The 21,415-nt window shown below is 38.7% G+C and overlaps 1 protein-coding gene across 5 annotated transcripts in view; it reads right to left on the bottom strand.

Annotated features, from left to right (window-relative positions):
* Positions 1 to 21,415, bottom strand: part of ARHGAP24 (Rho GTPase activating protein 24) — a 750,039-nt gene that overhangs the window by 492,313 nt on the left and 236,311 nt on the right. For 2 of the 5 annotated variants that reach the window (XR_013446403.1, XM_078068882.1), the window contains exon 1: positions 10,726 to 11,086. The exons of 2 other annotated variants lie outside the window; for them this stretch is intronic. The gene's annotated coding sequence lies outside the window, so the exon portion shown is untranslated. Of the gene's footprint in view, positions 1 to 10,721; positions 11,087 to 21,415 lie in introns of those variants that run through there. One more of the 5 variants, XM_078068883.1, reaches the window with a different exon arrangement.

The following is a 21,415-nucleotide window of genomic DNA, read 5'->3' as shown; positions in this document are numbered from 1 at the left end:
CATGTATTTACTTATTCTCTCTCTCTCTCTTTACACCTCCCCTCCATCCCTGCCCCCTCTGTGCTCATGGTAATACGACCTTTACATATCACTTACTCTTTCTGAATTACGTTAGCATTTCACATTAATAATACAGCTCATTAATGATACCATACACTAATTGCTTGGCGTTTCCACCAAACAGTTTGATATAATTTCATTTTATTTAGTGGCTCTTTCTAAGACATTATCAAAATCTTTATTCCATCAAGCAAACAGAAAACGGCAGCAAAAAGTACGCCACTATTATTATTGCTATGCATTTGGCCAGAGGGTTCTTTGCTAAACAAATAAGAACTACCCCTAGCCACTAATGTGCTGTTCTTGCTTGAGAATAAATATATTAGAAGCAAAGTCCCGGATGTAACACCACTGAGCCACATGCAAAGGGGTGAAGGAAGTCTAAGCATTTAGTATTCTCTCTTTTGAGATGCAGCAGTAACCCCCCACTTTTCTGAGATGGCATCCTACCCTCTTTAGAACTGCCTGCAAAGCTGCATGAGGCGGCATGCTCTGGCATCCCATGGCTCAGTGGTACAAAGGTCTCACCTGCTCCCAGTGAAAAGTCCGTCTCAATCAGCTGGGCCAAGGGCTGCAGAGCCAGCTTGCTCTATTTGTCCTCCCCTGTTTCTGAAAGGAGTCCCTCAGAGCCTTCAAGCCCCAGGCGCAGACTCATGTCAGGGAAGCTAAGGATACTCCCTGGAATGTTCCACACATTAAACAGTAGAGGATGGGACTGCAAACAGAGAGGTTATAAAAGCAAGGCACAGAAAGAAGGCTCCCTGTTTCTCAGCTTTACACAGCAGTTGCCCTGAGCTGAAGCCTCTTCTCCACCCCTTCCCCCCACCCCATTTTCTCACCTTCAGTGATTATTTGACTTTGTAAGGCAGCACTTAAAGAGATTAACCAGTTTTTTGTTAATTCTTGTTTTTGTTTGCTGCATGAAATCCTTTAACTTTTTATTATCATCAGGCCTACTTATTTCATTGTTCTTCAAAAATATGAACAGCATAATATAATAAGAGAAGAATGTACAATTGTAGTGTGGGTTTGAGGACTGAATCGAATGAAACTCTACAGTGTGTTGAGAACATTCATATTAAATGGGTTCAACGTAATTAATATTATCACAAGGAATTCGTTTTAAAATGTAACTAAAACCAGAAAGTATTATAAGTTACATCTTGATTTTAATGTGGTATATTTTTCAGCTGCCTTTAGGGGTTAATCTAGGCTCAGTAAAAATGCTTTTTAAAATTGTAGTTACATATTCACTTGTTCTTTGCTCAGCCACAATTCCACACCTAAACAATCGAACACCAAAAATCATGAGTGACTGTTTTCTCAATTTTGCCATACGGTACTTAACTAGGACCCTTCTTGTTGCAGAGCAGAGGTGGCCTGACTCACTTTGAACTCATTTTCCATAGCAAATTGAAGTAGAATGGTTATAGCTATTTGCCAAGTGGGTTTTTGTTCTGATGTCCAAAAAATTCATTCCCAGGGGAATGTAGCATGTAACTTTTGTTAATTGTGGAGGCCTAGCATGCATAATGAACATGAAAGATTACCAAAATGATTTTTTTTAATTCTGTAATTTCAACCTTCTCCTGAAATCTAATTTTTTTACCAAATTTATAGGCAAAGAAAAGTTACACATTTCAACTTCACTTCCCTTTCCCCCCTTCTCCTACAGGGATGAAGTCCCAGATTCGCCAAAGAAAGGAAAAGCAGGGGTTCCCTTTCACTCCTGGAAAATAACAAGTTGGCTTTGGTTGGCTAGACACCAGTTTTATCCATACAACACCTTCTATACTCACAATGTCTAAGAGCTGAATATAAGCAATAGTTTAAAAACACACAGATCACATTAACAAACCAGGGACTTGACAAGTGCAAGAAGGTAAAAGAGATGAATAATTTTAATGAACTGATCCTGTGATTTAAGTGATTCCAAAGCAAAGTTCACATCAAGTTTGAAAACGTTACTGAAGTTCCTGAGGTTGCCCTGGATGAGTCACTCTTGCTAAATGGAGTCCATCCTTAACCTGACCTGGAATATGGCAAGGCCAATCCAAGTACTGAAGAGGCCAGAGGGTGAATAAGAAGTGCTCATGTCACTCATCATCATGTGTATAGAACTGTTAGGCAGGTGGTATTTCTCATCATAAAGAATCAAATCTATGCATTTATTGCCTTAATTAGAACATTTATTTGGACCAAGAAATGTCTACTTATATTGAATGGAAACTTCTATAAGCCATTTCATTAAAAATATGGCTGTCATGAGGAAACTAGTAACTTCATACTCAAAGGAACTATTCCTAGTATGTTTTCCAGTTATATTTGCACACCGTACTAACAAAGCTGAGCTTTTTAATGCTTTTCTTACTGCATAGTCAATATATAGTGTAGGGAGCTGGAGGCTATTCTCTCGCCATGCATCACAAACACCAGTTGTCATCGAAGAATAGATATTGTTTGCATTTGTGTTACTGAAACCACAGAAAGTGTACGACAACTTCATTTCCAATTTCCCAGATGACTTTATAAAATATGGAGCTAAAACTAAATCCTTTAACTTCATTTGCTACTTCCCAATGGGAATGTTCTTGCACTTCCAGGAGGGAAGCTTCTTTGTAGTGAGGGACTGGCACACACTTTACAAGACGTGTGGCACTTTTGACCCCTGGACACTAAATGCCAGTTCACCCAATCTTTGTGATGACCGAGAACACCTTCATGCATTCTCAAATGCCACCTAGTGAGTGGTATCACCCATGCCCCCAACCCCAGAGCTGATGAAAACCAACCCACTGGTACATGAAATTTGTCAAGGAAAGGTCAAGCTAAACTTTGTCAAGTAATCTATAAGGCTTCCAGATCCTCACTTCTCCATAAAGTCAAACATCTATTTCTTGAGCCCTACCAATAATATACACATAGCCACATTCTTACTAAAATTGCTCAAAAGGAACACACCCTTCCAGTCTCTTTACAAGCGTTGCTCACTTCATAAATTAAAAACCCATAATAACGTTACGAAGGGGGTATCATCAAATGCCCATATTCACAGAGAGGGAATCTGTGGTTCGAGATTAATGCAAATTGCCCAAGGTCACAAGGTTTGTGCACCTCAGAGCCATGTTGGAACAGAGGCCTAATTCCAGAGCATAATGACAAAGATTGCTCCTTCAGAGTGAGATATTTTAGTTTTGAATCCCAGATCTACTACTTAGTTGTGTGATTTTGGTAAGTTACTAAGCCTCTCCAAGTTTCAGCTTTCCCATCTATAAAGGAGTGAGATAATAATAGGGCCTACTCACATGAGAGCTGTGAGGATTAAAGGGGATGATGACCCATGACAAGGGCTTGGCACAACTAAGCACATAATAAGGCTTCAATAATTGTTATCTATTATTAGACAGAGACCAAATTCTCAGTTGCCACACCATACACGGCTCCCTTCCATTGGCTTCTAGTTCCCAGTGCTGTCTCTGGATTTGCCTTTTCTCTTAATTCCTTGCCTTCTGAGGATATCAGGTTATCCTATGACCTTGCTACTGTCCTTCTCCCATCCATCCTTTCTGGCAGCTCCATCTGTTGTGCAGAAGTTCTCAGAACTCCTCACCCAGACAATTCCTTGTGGCTTCCGCCTGTCTTTAGGGACCAGAAACCAAGGCTCCACCGTGGAACCTGTCACCCTGAACCTAATCCCGAAGACACAGAAAAGTTATTCCATGATGAAATTGTAAGTTGTTACCAAAAGATGAAGTCTTTAATCAGCAAATCACAATTATGTGAAGGCTGAGGCCTTTTGTATACCCCATAGATGCCTTTATATAAAATCATCAACACTGTATTGACTATTTTATAATAACAGTTAAACCATAATGGGATTTGAACACCAAACGAAACTCTGAAGGTGGTTCTCATGTAGCTAAATTCTAGGTTTATGAAATGAAGTGCAACAAGATAACATCAGGATCTCTTGACTTCTCTGGCTCATCTTTTCTTGCTAGAAGTTCCTTCATATGAGACATTTTTAAACCAGTGTGGGAAACAATGAAACAATCAAAGATGACCCCTCATGAAGGATGGAGAAGTCCCTTTTGTATCTTTACAAAGAGGAGTGAGATGCATTTCAACAATTTCTATAGTGAATGTCCTTCCTTGAGAAAGATTGGCATGGAAATCACTTCCCTTATTGCTCATTTCACTTTTGTGTGACCAGTGAGTACTACCACCACCTCAACTTTTCTCCCCTTCTCAGTTGCTCCCTCCAGCAAAATCACCCTCTCCTGCTACATTTCAGCTTTCCTAAGTTGGGTCTCCAGTCCTCAGACCATGGACTACTTGTACCTTCCCCTTCCTCTACCTCCACCTCTTGCTCACAGAGTTCCTGGGGTATATGCCCCATATATGGGAATTAAGTCATGGGGCTAGATCACTGAAACCCCATGGGTAATACCTTTTCTATTTACTTCTCACGGAAAATTGTCTGGTCAGGCTGATCACTACAGATTGATTCAGTTACCAGTCTGAGGCTGCTGGAGTCTCTTTTCTCACAGGAGAACCTTTATAGTGGTAACTTACCCCAGGGGCCCCAACTCATCAGCACAAGGATACTGTCACCTGAAAGAGCCATAAGAAAGTTCCAAAGCCAGTTTGTGGAGACCATGTTGAGACCAAGGTCTGTACTGTACGTCAAACTCATAAAACACAGACTTTTATGACTTTAAAATTAGTAATTGAAGAGAAAAGGACCAACAGGAAGGTAATACAGTAAAAATAGCAGGCAGACATGGTTTTGGTTCTTGACTCTCTATCGCTTCTATGTTACCTTAGGTGAACTTCTTTATCTCTCCAAGCCCAAACATTCCCATGTAATGGGAATAGTAATATCTGAATTAGAGAGAACAGATATTACTGCTGGAATTACTAATCACTTCTAACTACTTCTAGAATTACAAATCATATATGTAAAAGCATCTCGTGGAGTGTTTGGTATTTAGTAGGTACTTAATTCATTAGAGTGACTATCATTATGAGAGTCTGTGAGACTCAAAGAAAGAAAGAAAAAATTTCAGGACAAAATGAAAGCTATTTCCCCTCCTCAGGAAATTTGAAAAATTACTTCATTTTCTTTTTTTTTTTTTTTTTAAGATTTTATGTATTTATTTGACAGAGAGAGAGCACAAGCAGGGGGAGCGGCAGGCAGAGGGAGAGGGAGAAGCAGAGCAAGGAGCCCAACGCAGGGCTCGATCCCAGGACCCTGGAAAACCATGACCTGAGCCGAAGGCAGACGCTTAACCGACTGAGCCACCCAGGTGCCCCCATTACTTTGTTTTCTGAAGACTCAATGTGATGGTCAGAAAACAACCCTAATAATAGGGATAAACCTCAATTTATTGACAGATTTCATTTGTAACAAAAAGAAAGTTTTCTGTTTCTCAGAAATATCCCTAAGGGAACTCTTGTATACATTTGTAATACATGTATTTAAAAAAACCACACATGTTTGGTCTTAAATACCTATTTTCAAAATTATTCAGACATGACTCTTCTAAGTTTTTCAAGAAATGTAATATTTGGGGTGAGTCTATTTTATCATCAGGGAGTACAAAAACAGTACCTAGAATGTTTCTAGAAATCACGCATACACAAAAAAAAGGTCTGGAAAAATTATTGGCTCTAAAAGACTAAACTGAAGTTACAAAATAGAGACTTATAAATATTTAACTACATGTCTAAAAAGAGTAAGAAATATACAGAATGAAGGTAATTCAATCTATTTCCATAATGGATTTGAGTTAACTTAAAGGGTATGGAATGATCGGTACATAAAAAGATGCAAACTGTGTCATAAGAAAACCTTGACCAGGATACAACTAAGGATCAAATTTAGTTCTGAGCTTCTTGGGTGACAAGCCAAACTGAGAAACATGGTGATTTCTTAGTCTCCTTTCTTCTAACAGAAGAAACAACACTAGTTAATCAGAAGAGGCACACTTTTTAAAGCAGTAAAAGCAAAAATGAATTTATGGAGATCTTTATGTAAGGAATATTGAAATACATAACAAAAAGTGCAGAGATATTTTCCATGCAGCCTATCTCTTTTATGTTGACTCAGTAAAATCTAGGGCACTACATTAAAGCATGGTATGATGAAGACAACCTAATGAAAAGGTGTTGTAAAGTGAGTGGAATAGGTAAGCTTCTGGTCATATAATTTGATAAAAATAGGGAGCATGGAAGAGTTAGAAAACTAAGTAGACTCTTACTCTTAAATATCAATGCTTGCTCTTCCACTCTTCTTAGAGATACTACATAAGGAACAATTTGAGCTTAGTGTCCCTGGCTGGTGACTAAAACACAAGCATGATGCATTCTTGATTGAAAAATTATCTAGAGGCATGCAGGTGCCAGAGGAAACACTGCTCAGAAAATGAAAGAAAGCCCATTTGTATTTTGGTTCAAATGGAGAACAACCCCCTTCTACATGTCAGGCAGCAGAAATAACTGTAGAGTAAGACAAATTTTTTCAGGAAGAAACTTTGGATTTGGCCTAAGTGCTCAAATGAGATGAAAAGAAAACCCATATAATAAAGAATCAGTAACATGAAAAAAGATGCCCTTCTGAATTTCCTCCTCTCCATCCACCTCCACATTCTCCTTTAATTAAATCCAACTTCCTTCAAGCACTAGCACTCAAGATAATTATTAAATAGCCAAAATTAGTATTTCTATTTTGTTTGATTAATTAAAATTATTGCCCATCCACAGGCAGCAGAATCTCTAAATTTAACTCCATTATTACTCCTCACAGCCAAAACCAGCACCTCCCACTGGGATTTGATAGATTACAGATTTTATAGTATCATATAAAAAACAATTGTGAAAAATGTGTATCTATTAGAACTGTTTCTATTATCTTTAAACTCGAGTATACCTTGTGTTTTTTCAAAAGAAAAAGATGATTCCAAAGTAGTTTTTTGTTTTGCTTTGCTTTTGCTTTATCATTTCAAAAGCACAAATTTCATCTATTATAGGAATTAAATAGACATGCATGGGCTGGCCTAGAAAGTGAATTACATTTTGTAGCATTGTTACTTTTGGAAAAGTAACTCTGAGTCCAAATAGATATTTTTCAAATGGGACCTTTGGGGAAAAAAACTATCTGGATAAATTGGAGTCCACCAGTACTTTATTCATTCATAACTTTGCTTGCCCATTTATTAAGGAAACATTAACACATATCTACTATATGTTTCAGACACTGGGCTAGGCACTAGGATGCAGGTGGGTCCTCCACCACCAATATAACTGTTAAGGAACTCACTATAGTTGATTGGTAGTAATATTTTAATAATAAAAATTATTCAAAATAATTATTCGAAGTATGTTCAAAACACCATGAAAGCAGACAAGATGAAATGATTTACGTTTCCTGCATAGAACTGGGTAAATTCACCCAGAGAAAGTTCCAGTTGAAATGGACCACCAAGAATCAAGTGGGACTTTCAGGCAAAGGGAATTCCTGGAGAATGGAAATCCATGAGCAAAAAATCAGAAGTGTGAACAATGAGGAGCCCTTGTGCAGCAAAAAGAAGCTAAAAAGGAAGGGCTTTGAAAAGCGTTCAGTCACTATACTAAAGAGCTTAGAGTTACTGTTGTAGGATAATTGGGATCCCAGGATCCATCAAAGGTTTTAGAACAAGGGATTGACACAATTAGATCTGTCCTGTATAAAGATTAATTGTAGCAATGCCATGGTTGGGAGTAGATGCTGCTTAAAAGCACACATGTACACAATAACCTCTGAAAACTGAACACTCCTTGTATCTCATCAGAACAATCCCCCCACTTCCAAATGTACCTCTACTTAGCCACTGAAACCATCATAATCTTATAAAGTTTGAGTTCGAGTAGCGAAGTCAAGACGGGTCACCATTTCAAGACTCAGTCTGAGGATTGAACTCTTCACATGAAGAGCATTAACTTCATGGCAAAGTGGACCATTTACAATTTTATTTTTAAATACCCTTCTCCATCTGGGAGAAATATTAGTCCTTTAGCCATGGATTTAAGAGTAAACAAGCATCTTTGGATTTTAAATAGTGGGGGCTTTTTTTCTCAGGAAAATGTGGCCACTGTGGAATGGATGCCTCAGGTTCTTCTTCTTATCATCAACCTCCTCCAACCAGTTGTGACTAACTGAGGGGCTGTGCCTTCCACTGGCCTCCAAGCTGAGGCTCTATCCACCCCCTCCATCTTTTTTTTCCAAAGCTCTCACCTTTACCAAAAATTGACACATGGCGGAAAGAAGGGATCAGCATTACATAAGCTCAACTCACCAGGAAAGAACCTTTTATTACCAGCCAGAAATACCAAAGGAAAATAACCACAGGTAACTGAGATGATCCTACAGCACTGCTAACACTAAAAACAGAAACGAAATGCATGGTCTGGATTTTGCAGCAGTTCTGCTTGCTCTTAGCTGTACGAAACCAACCCAGACACTAATCGAGCCAGAAAGAAAACACACTTGAATGGGCCAGAAGGTCACAACAATACTACTAAGGCACTGTTGGTAAACACCAACTCGGCTTTGGCCAAGACAGCAAAGCAATCAGACTCGAACCACTTATTACCACCTGTTGCACATTCCTTACCCTTCCTGCCCTTTCCCTTACCCCCCACCCTCCATCCTAGAGAGTCCAAGATCACACAGTAAATAAAGCCCTGACCAGTAAAAATTCTCAGAGCTTTGGCTATTACTATACCAAGAAAAACCCGAAAGGACCTCACTGGAGATTTAAGCCCAGAACACTTTTCTCTTTTACACTTAAACCTATACTCCTGTCTGGAAGGGTACAGTACTATTTCTTCTTCAGTGATTTTTTTTTTCTCGAGAACTTAGTTTTTCTTCACTTACTGTCAGGCTGTATTTTCAAAATGATTCAAATTCACCAGTACACACAGCACAAAAGAACATTACTCAGAAACCATCCACCTTTCAATCCCAAATCCCTGAGATTAAGTAATAAAACAAAATAATACAGTTGAAAGCCAAGGACAGACTGAGTTTCAACAGACTTTCAGATGCAGAAAAAAACCTACAGATTCTCCTTCTCTTTATCACACTAGTTGTGTATTCCTCACACATACCCCAAACTAAATTCCAGATCTGAAAAACTCATAGTTTATCCCTTATTCCCACTTAAAGATCTTCCCCGAAGAACATACCTCCTCTGAGTGGAAAGAGAATGTTATTTATTTTAAAGTTTTGCCAGTATTTCAGTCCTCCAAGATGTCTAACGTGAATTCTCTGACAACTCAGTAATGGATCTAAAGAATGGACTCCTTGACTTCTTACCTAAAGATCAGGCACTCAAGAAAGATAAAAAGGGGAATTGTATTACTGGGCTCCCTTAGTAGTTGAAATGTCCCCAGAGAAGAGGAAGTATTAAGAAATTTAAAAGGGAGAGCGAGATCTTAACAAGTCTGATGTGGCTTTATACTTGTTTTCTGGCTTTTCCTAATATATTAATTCTCTGTGTTTTATGATGCCCAGCTTAATACCAACATCCATTCTTGCCCTTAAGGGTTGGTTTTGAGTTCTAATTAGAATCAGGGGACAGATTGTATTTAATCTGTCTGTCCATCTTCTTCTCAGTAATTGAGTAAAGTTCTTAACTGTACTGTAAATACTCCAGGTTTCAATTAATTTGTCTTCCTTAGTAGACACAGCAACACACATTGTTTTACTTATGCATAAGCAAACCCCTTACAACTTTTATATTTCAAATATCCAGCATGACTTATGTATTTCCTCTTTTTAGAAAGAGATGAAATGATGATGTCTTGCTAAGGTTTAAAAAAAAAAAAGTAACAAAAACTATGATGGAAACACAATAGTCTGGAGATTATCTTTTAATTCAAATGAATTAAATAGACCTAGACTACATAGAGGGAGTCTGGGCTCCCTATTACTAGTTGGTATTGAAAACCTAATATCTCTAAGAATATTTCTCGAAGAGTATTATCTCCCCTTCTATTTGGGGATTTATAAAAGAAATACAGTCCACGCTATTTTTTTAAATGACAACATATGACCTACTTATACTCAAGAGAGGATGGATAACGTCTTCAAAAAGTTACTTTTTAAAAAAATCTAAACAAAATCTTTGGGGTGGCTTAAAATTCACCAAAGATTCCCTATTATTTTACGTTGGCAATAAAAGAGTTCATTATTAAAACCTACCTCTGTGTGCCTGTTATCTAGGAAACTCTCGCAAGACACTAGTGGAAACAAACAGGGAAGGAGGGGCGGGGCGGGGGGCGGTTGGATGGAGAAGGAAGGATGGATAGTAAGGGAGTTGAACTGCTCGATTTTTATTAATTCCATCTATGTTTAAGGCCAGAAACACATACTACCAGCTTACATCTTTTCTTCCTTTTAAAAATAAAAATTGTTTTCCAACACACACACACACACACACACACACACACACACACACACCACTGCAGCAGCACGGGATTCCGGCGATCCCTCCTCGCCCCCAGCAGCTCCCCTCCCTGTCGCAGGCAGGGGTGGCTGCAGCCCCCGCGCGCGCCCCGGGCCGCATCTCAGCCTCCCGCGGTGGCCCCGGCGCACACCCCGGCGCAGCGTCACCTACCTACCCTGCTCGGAGCACACGACAGACGCGGGACGGCGGCTGCTCCAAAGGGAAAGGCTCCCAGGACAAGCCGAAGGAAAAGAAAAGGGGAGGAGGGACGGCTACTTTACTTCCCACAACAAGGGGAAGTGTTGCGCCCCATGCACTTGGTGGCTCCGCAGCTGTGGTTTCGGGAGGAAATGCTCAGCGGCCGAAGGAGCTGCGGCTGGGGTGGAAAGTTGTGGGTGTTTCCCCCCACCACCGCCCGCGCCTCGATCCTCGCCTGTCCCCGCCGCAGTCGTGACAGCTCCCCCGGCCTTGGAGACCCTCCGGAGCCCCGCCGGTTTCCCCCGGAGCTGGGCTGAGTTGCCACATGCACTTGAGAAATCCTAGCAGTTGCGCAAAGAGTCCTAGAAGTTAGAAAGAGTGATTGTGTGTGAATGTGTAAATATACAGTACAAGAGGCTGGAACAACTGAGCGGGGCCAACCCTCAGACGCAGCCCAGGGTTTCAGATTTCATTTGGCAACTGGCAGCTTCAGAAGATTGGAGCCGCACTATGGGGGAGGCCGGAAGGAGCCGTGTCCTGGCCCTACGTCTCACCCCTAGGTTATCTCGGAGCCTGAGTGACATAGCCAGGCGCCGGGCTACCCCACGACCAGGCAGAGCCTGCCCTGCCTCTGTCCCTCCGCAACTGACATTACTCATTTCATTACTTGTGTACCATAGATACGTACCAGTCACAAATCTGGGGCTCTGGGTTCGGAGAAGGATGGAAAATACATGTCTCCCGCCCTCCAGGAGCTCTGCATTTCTTTGGCCAAACCCCACAGGCAGATTTTATTTGCTTCCCTAGGCTCTCTCTGTAAAATCTTATTTCTCCAATCAGAATTACCTGTGTCATTAAACCTGCATTCCTAGAAATGCTTATTTAGATGGATGCCCTCAGTTAGATCCTTAGAGAAACGCAAAGCATACTCACTTCCTTATCATGGTTTAAGAGCTCTCAGAATTGCACAGTATGAAAGAAGGGACAGAGTAGTAAAATGTTTGCTGATGCAAACCCCTCTCTTCCCACCACCACCAAAAATGCCTATTTCAAATCTAGATCTTACAATATGGGTTACCTGGAAGGCCACCTCAATTACTTCAAAAAGCTTTATAAAAGATCTCTGCTTTTGATTGCTTAAAAATCATCACTAGATTTCTTTAAGACACAAAATAAGAGTGTTCTCATTAGGAATCTCCAGTACTATGGAAGAAGAGCACACATGCAAATTTAGAAACAACAAAAATAAAAGCTTATGTAGACACTTATTTTTCTTTTCTCTTTTATCCTCTTTCTTGGAGTCTTTCTTCTTGGTGATCTGCCCTGTCCCAACCTGATGCCCATTAAAAAACTGATTTTCTGGCTGGAGAATTCTCAGCCCTTTAATGAATCAAATTAACTTCTGTAAGGAGAAAAGAAAAAAAAAAAACCTCTCTTTTGGCATTTCCTTTTTAAAAATGTGTGTGGAATCCCTAACCAGAAGCAAGGTAGCTTATTTTCTAATTGGTAGGACTAAATGACCTTTATCAACCCATATGGCTTTATGGGTTCTAGCTACACCTTGGCAGGGAAATGCCAGTGGGCAGTTTTAGATGAAAGCCAGAAAACAATGAAATTAACCAAAATGAAATCTGCACACATTTGATGGACTCAAAAGCCTCAGGAAGGTAAGTGTCAGTAAGTATGATTCAAGATTGTGACATTTAAAAAAGACAAGGAAACTATCACATCAGTAACCTATTTCAGGACCTAACAATTATTACCCCAAGCAATTTAGACTCAAGACAATAAAAAATTAAACTCAGGGTGGTTACTGGGTAGTCCCTAATCCAAAAGGTTAAGACATGCCTCTGGACACAGCCTTGTACCCAAACCTGGCCCTTCACATCTCCTGACTGTCTCCACACTTTCCATTTGACATCACTTTGCTGACATGTGTGATGTGTGTGACTATCTTAAGCTAGACAGTACACCTGAAGGATAGGAAGATTCTCACTTGAGGATTAAGCATGGGGGAAGTATATCTACCAAAGCCCCTGGCTTTCCCTCTCACTTCTCTGCAGAAAGACAAGGGTCACTGTATTCCTCTTCTAGAAGCCCCTAGAGATTGAGCAAAGATCTTTGTTACAATGGAGTATAACCCGAATTAGAAAATGCTTGGTTGCTCAGTGGACGCAGTGTGTTATTCCTCTCTTACTTCTGGATTAATTGGGACTGGAAGACATCCCTCAGACAGATTGTAGCAACGTTAAAGGAGAAATAAACTCTTAAACAGAGATATGAAAGAGTCTAACCAAAGGATCGTGCTGATGTGACTGATCCAGACTCCAGGGAAAATGGTGTCTGTCATTCAATTCCCAGAGCATCTAGTGAGAACTTACCCAGCGCATCACTTAAAGCTGAATTTTAGCAGTCAGCTCGATACTGAGTTAAAAGCATGCTTGAGAGAAACTCTACAAAACCCACAAATGCTTCAAGAGTAAGGGCTAACTTTCCTAAAGATTCCTAAAGATTCCTAAGTTATAGATATCCTCAGAAGAAGGGTCAATGAAAGTCAGTATAAAAGGCAGGCAGGGTTTGAGGGACCTCAGATTTACAAGGGAGAAGTTTAATACCTCTAGGACCAGGAGGATTTCAGGGACCTAGAAATGCAATAGGAAGGGAAGAAAGAGGAGCAGAAGGAGAGAAAGAAGATAACGGCCTCACTACATTTGGACAAATCTGAGGATCATTATTGCCAGAGTCAAGGACAGAAGAGCATCTCTAGACAAAGCCTCCCGGATGCTGTTTCTGTCAGGCCACTAATTGGAATTTAGTTAGAGAAACCTCAACAAGAATTTGTACAATCACTTTGCCTAATGTTTCCTAAGTCAAAGGGAACTATTAACCACATGGGGGAGGGGGAGTGAAATAGGTGAAGTGAATTAAGAGGTACAAATTTCCAGTTATAAAATAAAAAGGAAAAGAAAACACATATAGATTAAAATGTGTTTTAGAACACTTTACTGCTTTAAAAATTTCAGTTTTCCTGAAAAATTTCAGATTCCTTGCCAGATTCTTTGAAGACCTTAGCATAGAGTAATGTATTGTCATGTTACCCATTTGCCTGTTAATATCAGATACTGGGACTCTTTAATTATGTTTTCTTTTGGGAAAACATACATTCCTAAGAGGGCAAAAAACATAGTAACAAAACTGAATAGTCAACAACTGCCAAAATCCTAACATTTCCTTCAGGCTCTCACCAACAATGCAGAATTTGTGTGGGTACTCGAACATGCCAAGATCTGATTTCAGTATTAAGATAGAAGGCTGTGCTTTTAAAACATGTCTATTTCAAAATGTCTGGTTTTGTTTTTTCTTTTTATTTCCTAGTGGAAGTTCCTTTTTGAAAAAGTCCAATTTTGTCTTAACTAAATAAGGCTGGAAGAGATGTGAAGGAGTTTCATGCCCACCATCCCCAAAACGATGGATCACCTGATTCAGGGAAAGGGGATGAATTACTACATTAAAATGGTGGGGCCAAAATAATCCAGCTAAATCCGGGTGAGAAAGATAATAAAGGAGAGAAAGTACAAAAGAGAGAAGGGCTACTATGGTGTCGGAGTCCTTGCTGACTCTGTAATTCCATCACATCACACTCCTGCTATCAGTCAAGGGCTTTTTTTTTTTTTTTTTTTTTTAAGACTTATTTATTTATACTAGAGAGAAAGAGAGAGAGGGAATGACTGGGATGAGGGGCAGAGGGATTCTTCAAGCAGACTCCCTGCTAAGCACGGAACCAATGTGGGGCTTGATCCCATGACCCATGAGATCATGACCTGAACTGAAACCAAGAGTTGGACACTTAACTGACTGAGCCACCCAGGAGCCCCAGTCAAGGGCTTTAAAAGTGAAGCACGTTTAGATCCTGCATGGAGCATAGTATCAACCATCACTATACTTTTATTTAATTGGTATATTTTGGTGGTAGCCTGTGTCACACTCCATCATCCCCTAGACTCCTGGATTAGATCATACCCCCCCCAAAAAAATCCATGATTAAATTTATTTTCAAAATAGTGTTTGTTGTTTTTTTGCCTAATTACAAAATGAATATATATTAACTCATGAAACTAGTAACTACAAAGAAGCATAAAAAGAAGAAATTAAAAATTGCCATGATATCACCATTCAGAGATAAGTATTGTTAACATTTTTAATATGTCTAAGTGACTCTTCATCTCTTTGTGTGTCTCTGTCTTATATAACAGTTTGAAACATATTACTAACCAAAGTAAGGCTTTCTTTTGCCTGGGCCCCAAATTCAAACCTCAGTTTCCAATTAAAATAGTTTTCTTTGATACTTTAGATCGAGACTCAGGAGTTTACTGGATTTTATTTAAGAACTAAACTCTCCCTTCTAAGATATGCAGAATCCCCCCGCCCCCCATCAGCTCCCAGAAAAATCTCCTGCTTTATACTTTCGGTTGCCATTTCTAAATCTCTCACTTACCACTAGACTAGAGCTTGTGCTGACTGACTCACTATTTCTCTAAGATAGCCTGCATTTTCCCGTCATTCACACGTCAGCTCACCACATCCTCTCTCCTTTCTCTACCCAACCAATGAGAACAGGTGTCCATGCTCATACGAGCCTACACACGCATGCGCACACACACACACGCATGTGCACACACACACACACACACACTCACACCATGCACACTCATGTCACACATGCACATCCATAAAGTGAAACATTCTTCCAAACATGCAATTTCCCACTTGTAGACTCAGCTCTTAATATAAAACTGGGATGAAACTTAAAATATTTAAAAATCTAATTCCATTCGAATACCTGAGTAACAGCAAAATGGGCTTACTCTCAATACCCATACCTTTTTGTGGATTGCAAGCTCATTCTCATGTCAGAATCTTCTCATTAAGTTTGCATTTTGTAGAACATTAAATACTACCATTGAAATAAAACCATTCTGTCCCAAGAATCACTTACTTATGGCTACCTAATTATGTATAACTTTCCTATGCCTTATACTCAAGCAGACAAAGTAAATTATCAATAGGTCTTTTACATGTGTCTAACGACAATGTCATGTATATTCCAAGCCTTATCATTTGTCTAGGAAATCCTCCTTTCATCCTATTTTCATCATATTCTAAGCTCTTTAAGTAATGGATGTTCTTTTTTGCCTCCTTTTCCATTTTTCTTCCCCTCTGCATTGCCTGCTTTACCTAGTTTCAGATAATTTCATTTAGAGAAGAACCTCATTATGGTTTTTTGACTCAGTGATAGAAAATACAGAGTCAAGATACTCAGCTGACCTATGAAGACTACCAATGAACATGGATCCTAGGCACAAGTGATCCCATGGTGAACAAATACTATTTTCCTGGTTTGGGTTGTATCTTAATTAACTAGAGACTTGGGGCTGAGGTCATTACTCTAAGTCACTTAAAACCAGTGGAGTTATCAAGGAGAATAAAATGTTTTAGTGTTACAGAGTGCAGACATAACCATCAACTTAGTAAACTACCTTGTGTGAAAACTAAAGAAGAAAGTATAAATGCATCAAACTCATTAACACATTAATGATGAGAAAAAAATAGAAATATCCCTTACAGTTTTTAAAATGCCTTCCTATATGTGACGTCTTTTCATTGTAGCAGCCCCATGAAAAATCTGTCATTACTTATATTTTACAGAAGAGAGAACAGAGAGAAACACCATATATGCCTTGTTCAGGATCACATAAGCTAATGAAGGATGAGATAAGACTTGAATCCAAGCCATTTGAGTTCAAATTCTGGATGATTTTCACTTCTGTGTCAGCAGCAACATCTTCCTATGCAAAGGATAACAAAGTTTTTCTCTCTCATTATCATTTATACTGGTCAAGTACTTGACAATAATTGTTATCATTACATTCTTTGATGAGAAGGAAGATTGTAATCCTCCTACACACCAATTTGAAATATTATTTTAGGTATTAATTTTAATGTCCTATCCTACCAAACCTTTTATTCAAGTTTCCAAGAAATAGCAAAATAACTGCTCTCTCTCTTGTCTCTATCTTCACCTTCACTTGGAGATGCTCATGAATAGTGAGTTGGGCAAAAAGCAGGTAGAAATATCAGAAAGAACACCAAGTGCTTTAGATAATTTACAAGCTTGAAAATTAGTTCCTGAGAAATGAGTATTGGGTTTTTTTTTAAGATCTTGAAGTAAAAACTGAAGAAAAATTAAAATTAGAGGTTTGCTTTTTAAGACATAGAAAAGATAGTCAGAGGCTGATTATGTAAAGAATAGAATCGGGGATAATTAGTTCCTTGATATTTGGAAAATTACCAAACACAAACTTTCTAGGAAATCAATAAAAATAATGTGATTTCTGAAAGATTCTTAAAATAAACTAGGAGAATATTCCAAGAAGACAATGACCAAAGGGAAGTTCAAGATGTGGGCTATTAAGAAAAGCACTAATTTGAAAGAATATATGCACCCTATGTTTGTTGCAGCATTATTTACAATAGCCAAAATATGGAAGCAGCCAAGTGTCCATTGACAGATGGATAAAGAAGATATAGTATATATATATGAATATTATTCAACCATAAAAAAGAATGAAATCTTGCCATTGGAACACTGTGGATGGAGCTACAGAGTATAACACTAAGTGAAATAAGGCAGTCAGAGAAAGAAAAATACCGTATGACTTCACTCATATGTGGAATTCAAGAAACAAAACAAATGAACAAAGGGGGGAAAACAGAAAGAGACAAACCAAGAAACAGATTCTTAACTATAGAGACCAAACTGATGGTTACCAGAGGGGAGGTGGTTGGGGGGCTGGGTGAATTAGGTGCTGAGGATTAAGAGTACATTTATCATGATGAGCACTGATAATGTATAGAATTGTTGACCCACTATATTGTACACCTGAAACTAATATAACACTGTGTGTTAACTATACTGGAATTAAAATTAACATTTTTTAAAGATGTGGGCTATTGAGCAGACAAAAAAAATAAGACTACAAAGTTATTATCCTCTCCATTTATTTTCTTGTCTCAAATTTCTCAACTTTTTCAAAGTTTAGAAACAGTAGCAAGCAAGTTTGTGAAGACTGACTTTGTAAGAGTGGAGAAGTTAGGCTGGGAGTAAGGTGGTCTAAACTGGGGTTGGGGCTGCGGAGGACAAATGGTGGGGTTTCTAAGAATGCTGGGCTTTCTCCATCCATCGTAGATGCTTCAGTGGAGGCCTTTCTGCCTCATGTGCTTTATTCATGAACAGAGAGACCAGTAAAAGAAACTGTTAAGTGGCTTTAGTGGAAATCATCCCATGAGATGTAAATTCCCAAGATTTCAGCCCAAGATACTGATGCATTTTCAAGGAAGAAGGATGCTTTGGGATGGGTCATCACATGAGTCCCTTCAAAGGTCCTCTGAATCAAACTTGGAGAAAATGATTCCAAATTTCTCAAGAAAGGGGATTTCAAAACCAAACACACAAGTGACAGAGAATGTGATCACCCTTTAGGGAGCCCAATAAAATAATTTTAAGGTCAGCTTAGAGAAAGCGTCTCCTGTCTCAGCTGGGAGCAAGGGGTGCTCAGCATATGTACAAGCAATCTGCAGCCACAGCAAGATCGAACCCAGCTGGGCCTTCCACGTCCAGCCCTGGGGCAGACTAGAGCCACCAGGTAAGCGAGCACACACTGGCACAGAGATGTGCGGCAGGAAAATAGCAATAACGCCCAAGGAGGAGACGTAAGATGTCCATATCCTATGAGAGGTAGGTGAGAGGCTCAGTGGGGATGGGGACTTCCACTGATCCTACTGGGTGGAAACTCAGAACCTAAAGACTAAAGCCTAGACTTTAACCAGTACATAAGTGTTCCTTATTAATGTCAATTTTATCCATATCCCTCCCGATGTCCCTTTAAACCGCTACAGATACTACAGCACTTTACAAGGAATTAGGAGTGAAGTGTAGTTAAGCCCAATGCTGGCAATTCTTTAAGAAAAATAATATTGGGGGGAATGAGCAAACTTGAGGAAGTAGCCAGTTGCTATGTACATGGATGGCTCCTTTACACAGGCCAGAAGTGTTTGACACCTCCCAAATGCAAGGCCTGTGCAGAGGCAATTTGAATGTAAGCTGTGCCTTCATGAAATTTATACTCAACCACTGAGAATGGGTGAATTAAAAAGGTTTAGAGTACACCTGTCCTTTTCCCTCTAAGGTAATGCAGAAATAATGCTACAACATAGAATTTTTTCCTCAGCTCATATCTCGCCTCTGAAAGTTACTAGCATCATCTTCACGAACAAAAGACTTCACTCTTCATATGGTAATATAATATTGCTTTAGACAGATGCCAGCCTTGACTTTAACCAGTATGTAAAGACATTTTGACATTTTGTCTTTATGCTCATTTGTTTTTTGTAAATTCCCAATGCATTGCTTTATAGACCAGAAGACAATAAACATATTTAATGGGAATATTGTCCAGGTACTTACCATGTGAGGTTTTTTTTAGCATGCATTGCACAGAATCTCTGGTTTTGAGTTGTATGATAATAGAAAAAACACTCACTCTTTATAAATAAATGACAGAAATTTAGTGATAGTATCAAATCTTCTGAAAATCAGTTTGCAAACATGGAAATATGTTCTGGATTGAACACTATACTGGGAAAGCCTGAAACAACAACAAAGTCTTTTCAGTTTAACCTCTAACTTTAATTGCTTATGAAGTTCTAAATTGCTTATGAAGTGATTCAAAAGTAACTTTTTCCCCCATCTCCTCTCCTTTTGGAGGATCACTGTACAAATGTCCATTTCATTAAGACTTTTATAAAATTAATATTATAAGACAAATATTTAAGACTAACCTACTTGCTACATATAAAATGACTTATTAATTCTTCCTGACGTCCCCCCATTGTATTTTTTAAAAGTTAGAATCAAATGGTTACATTTTGGACACAAAGATAATCTTAATTTAGAATTTTTGAGATGAAGGATTTATGTTAATATTTCAATGGAAAGAAGATTATAGCAATATTGTTCTTTAATTTTATTATGAAAGATGTCAGCTTTAGAACTAAAATGCTTGTCTAAATTTATCCTTGTCTACGTGTAGTTCCTTTTAATAGATTATCATATTTTGAGATTATTTGGCAAGCAAGATTATTTCTTTTGTTTTTATTTTTTACTTTTTAGAGAGAGATAAAGAGAGCACGTTCAAGTGGGGGTGGGGGTTGGGGGTAGGGCAGAGGGAAAGGGAGAGAGAATCTTAAGCAGGCTCCATGCAGAACACAGAGTGCGATGGGTTTGATCACAGGACCCTGAGATCATGACCTGAGCTGAAATCAAGAGGCCATCGCTTAACCGACTGAGCCATCCAGGTGCCCCATCAAGGAAAATGATTTCTAAACATAATGTCCAATAGGCCAAAAATTCAATACTCTTAATGTGAATATACTTAATTGACCCATGTTATATCCATTTTGACTTTGTAATTACTGCTTATGTTTCTGAAATACATAACTTTGTAATATATGTATGAACAAAGCCATTAATAGTGAAAAATTTGCCTTTGAATGTTATCGAGCTAAGATTAGTGGCTTTATGATTGCATTTTTTATTTAATAGACACAGGGATCACCTACAAAAATAGCTCTTTCCAGGGTGATATACACTGTGCTCAAATGTAAACTAATAGTCCATGAACACACAGCTTTGCAACAAGCTACGACACCGTGACAAATTTGTATAATAATTCCTTATTAGGCTACCAGTGAGCCTTAATAAGTCAACCTATGGATATTTATCAGAACTTTGTGTGGTTTTTGTGCAATCATGAGGCTTTAAAATAAAAAATAAATTATTTCCTTAAAAGGCTGCAATAAGAAGATTAATAAATTATCTACATTGAGCAATGTTTACTAATATCATTGGTCACTCCTGAGCCCAATAAAGTCAAGATTTATTTACTATTAAAGAGCCTGAGTTATTCATTACATAAAGTCTCAATATTCACAGAATCAGGGGCAAAAAATAAATATCCAGCTTCATTCTTCTTTTACCTTTATTTTGTTCCAATTACAAAAACAAATATATAAAGTAGACATTTATAATAAAGTATAAGAAAAACATCCTCATGCAAAGAGCAAGTAGGCGTCAGATGTGTCGATATCTACATCATGGTAATTCACTCTTTTTTTCCAACTTCCTGCTCTTATTGACTTATCATGAAGTTGCCAAAACATCGGGACCTATCTTTTTCCAGATTTCTAATACCAACAGCCCAATTCTGAGAAGAGAGGGAAAGAGAAGAACAAAATATAGCGGCTTTGTCTGAGAACTAAAAAATCATAGACTCAAACAAGAACTCACTCATATTTCCCGTAGGTATGCAGAAGTTGTGACTTATAGAATGCAAATTCCTCCTGACATCATACAGCTTCATTATACGTTTGATTAATCAATAGGGTACTAAACAACTACTCATGCATGAGAAGACTTTTAAATATTTTGACAGGAAAAGAGCCCCCAGTGGTTGAGAAAAGATTGGGGACTTTTGCCTTAGACTCTTCCCTCTCCTTTGGTGTTACCAGTGTTCTTTGAAGGTGGAAAGGTGGTATAGAGAGGGATAACA

This window comes from Halichoerus grypus, chromosome 3, assembly GCF_964656455.1.
Source record: "Halichoerus grypus chromosome 3, mHalGry1.hap1.1, whole genome shotgun sequence".
Classification (NCBI taxonomy): Eukaryota; Metazoa; Chordata; class Mammalia; order Carnivora; family Phocidae; genus Halichoerus; species Halichoerus grypus.
This window is presented reverse-complemented; position numbering and strand designations above follow the sequence as displayed.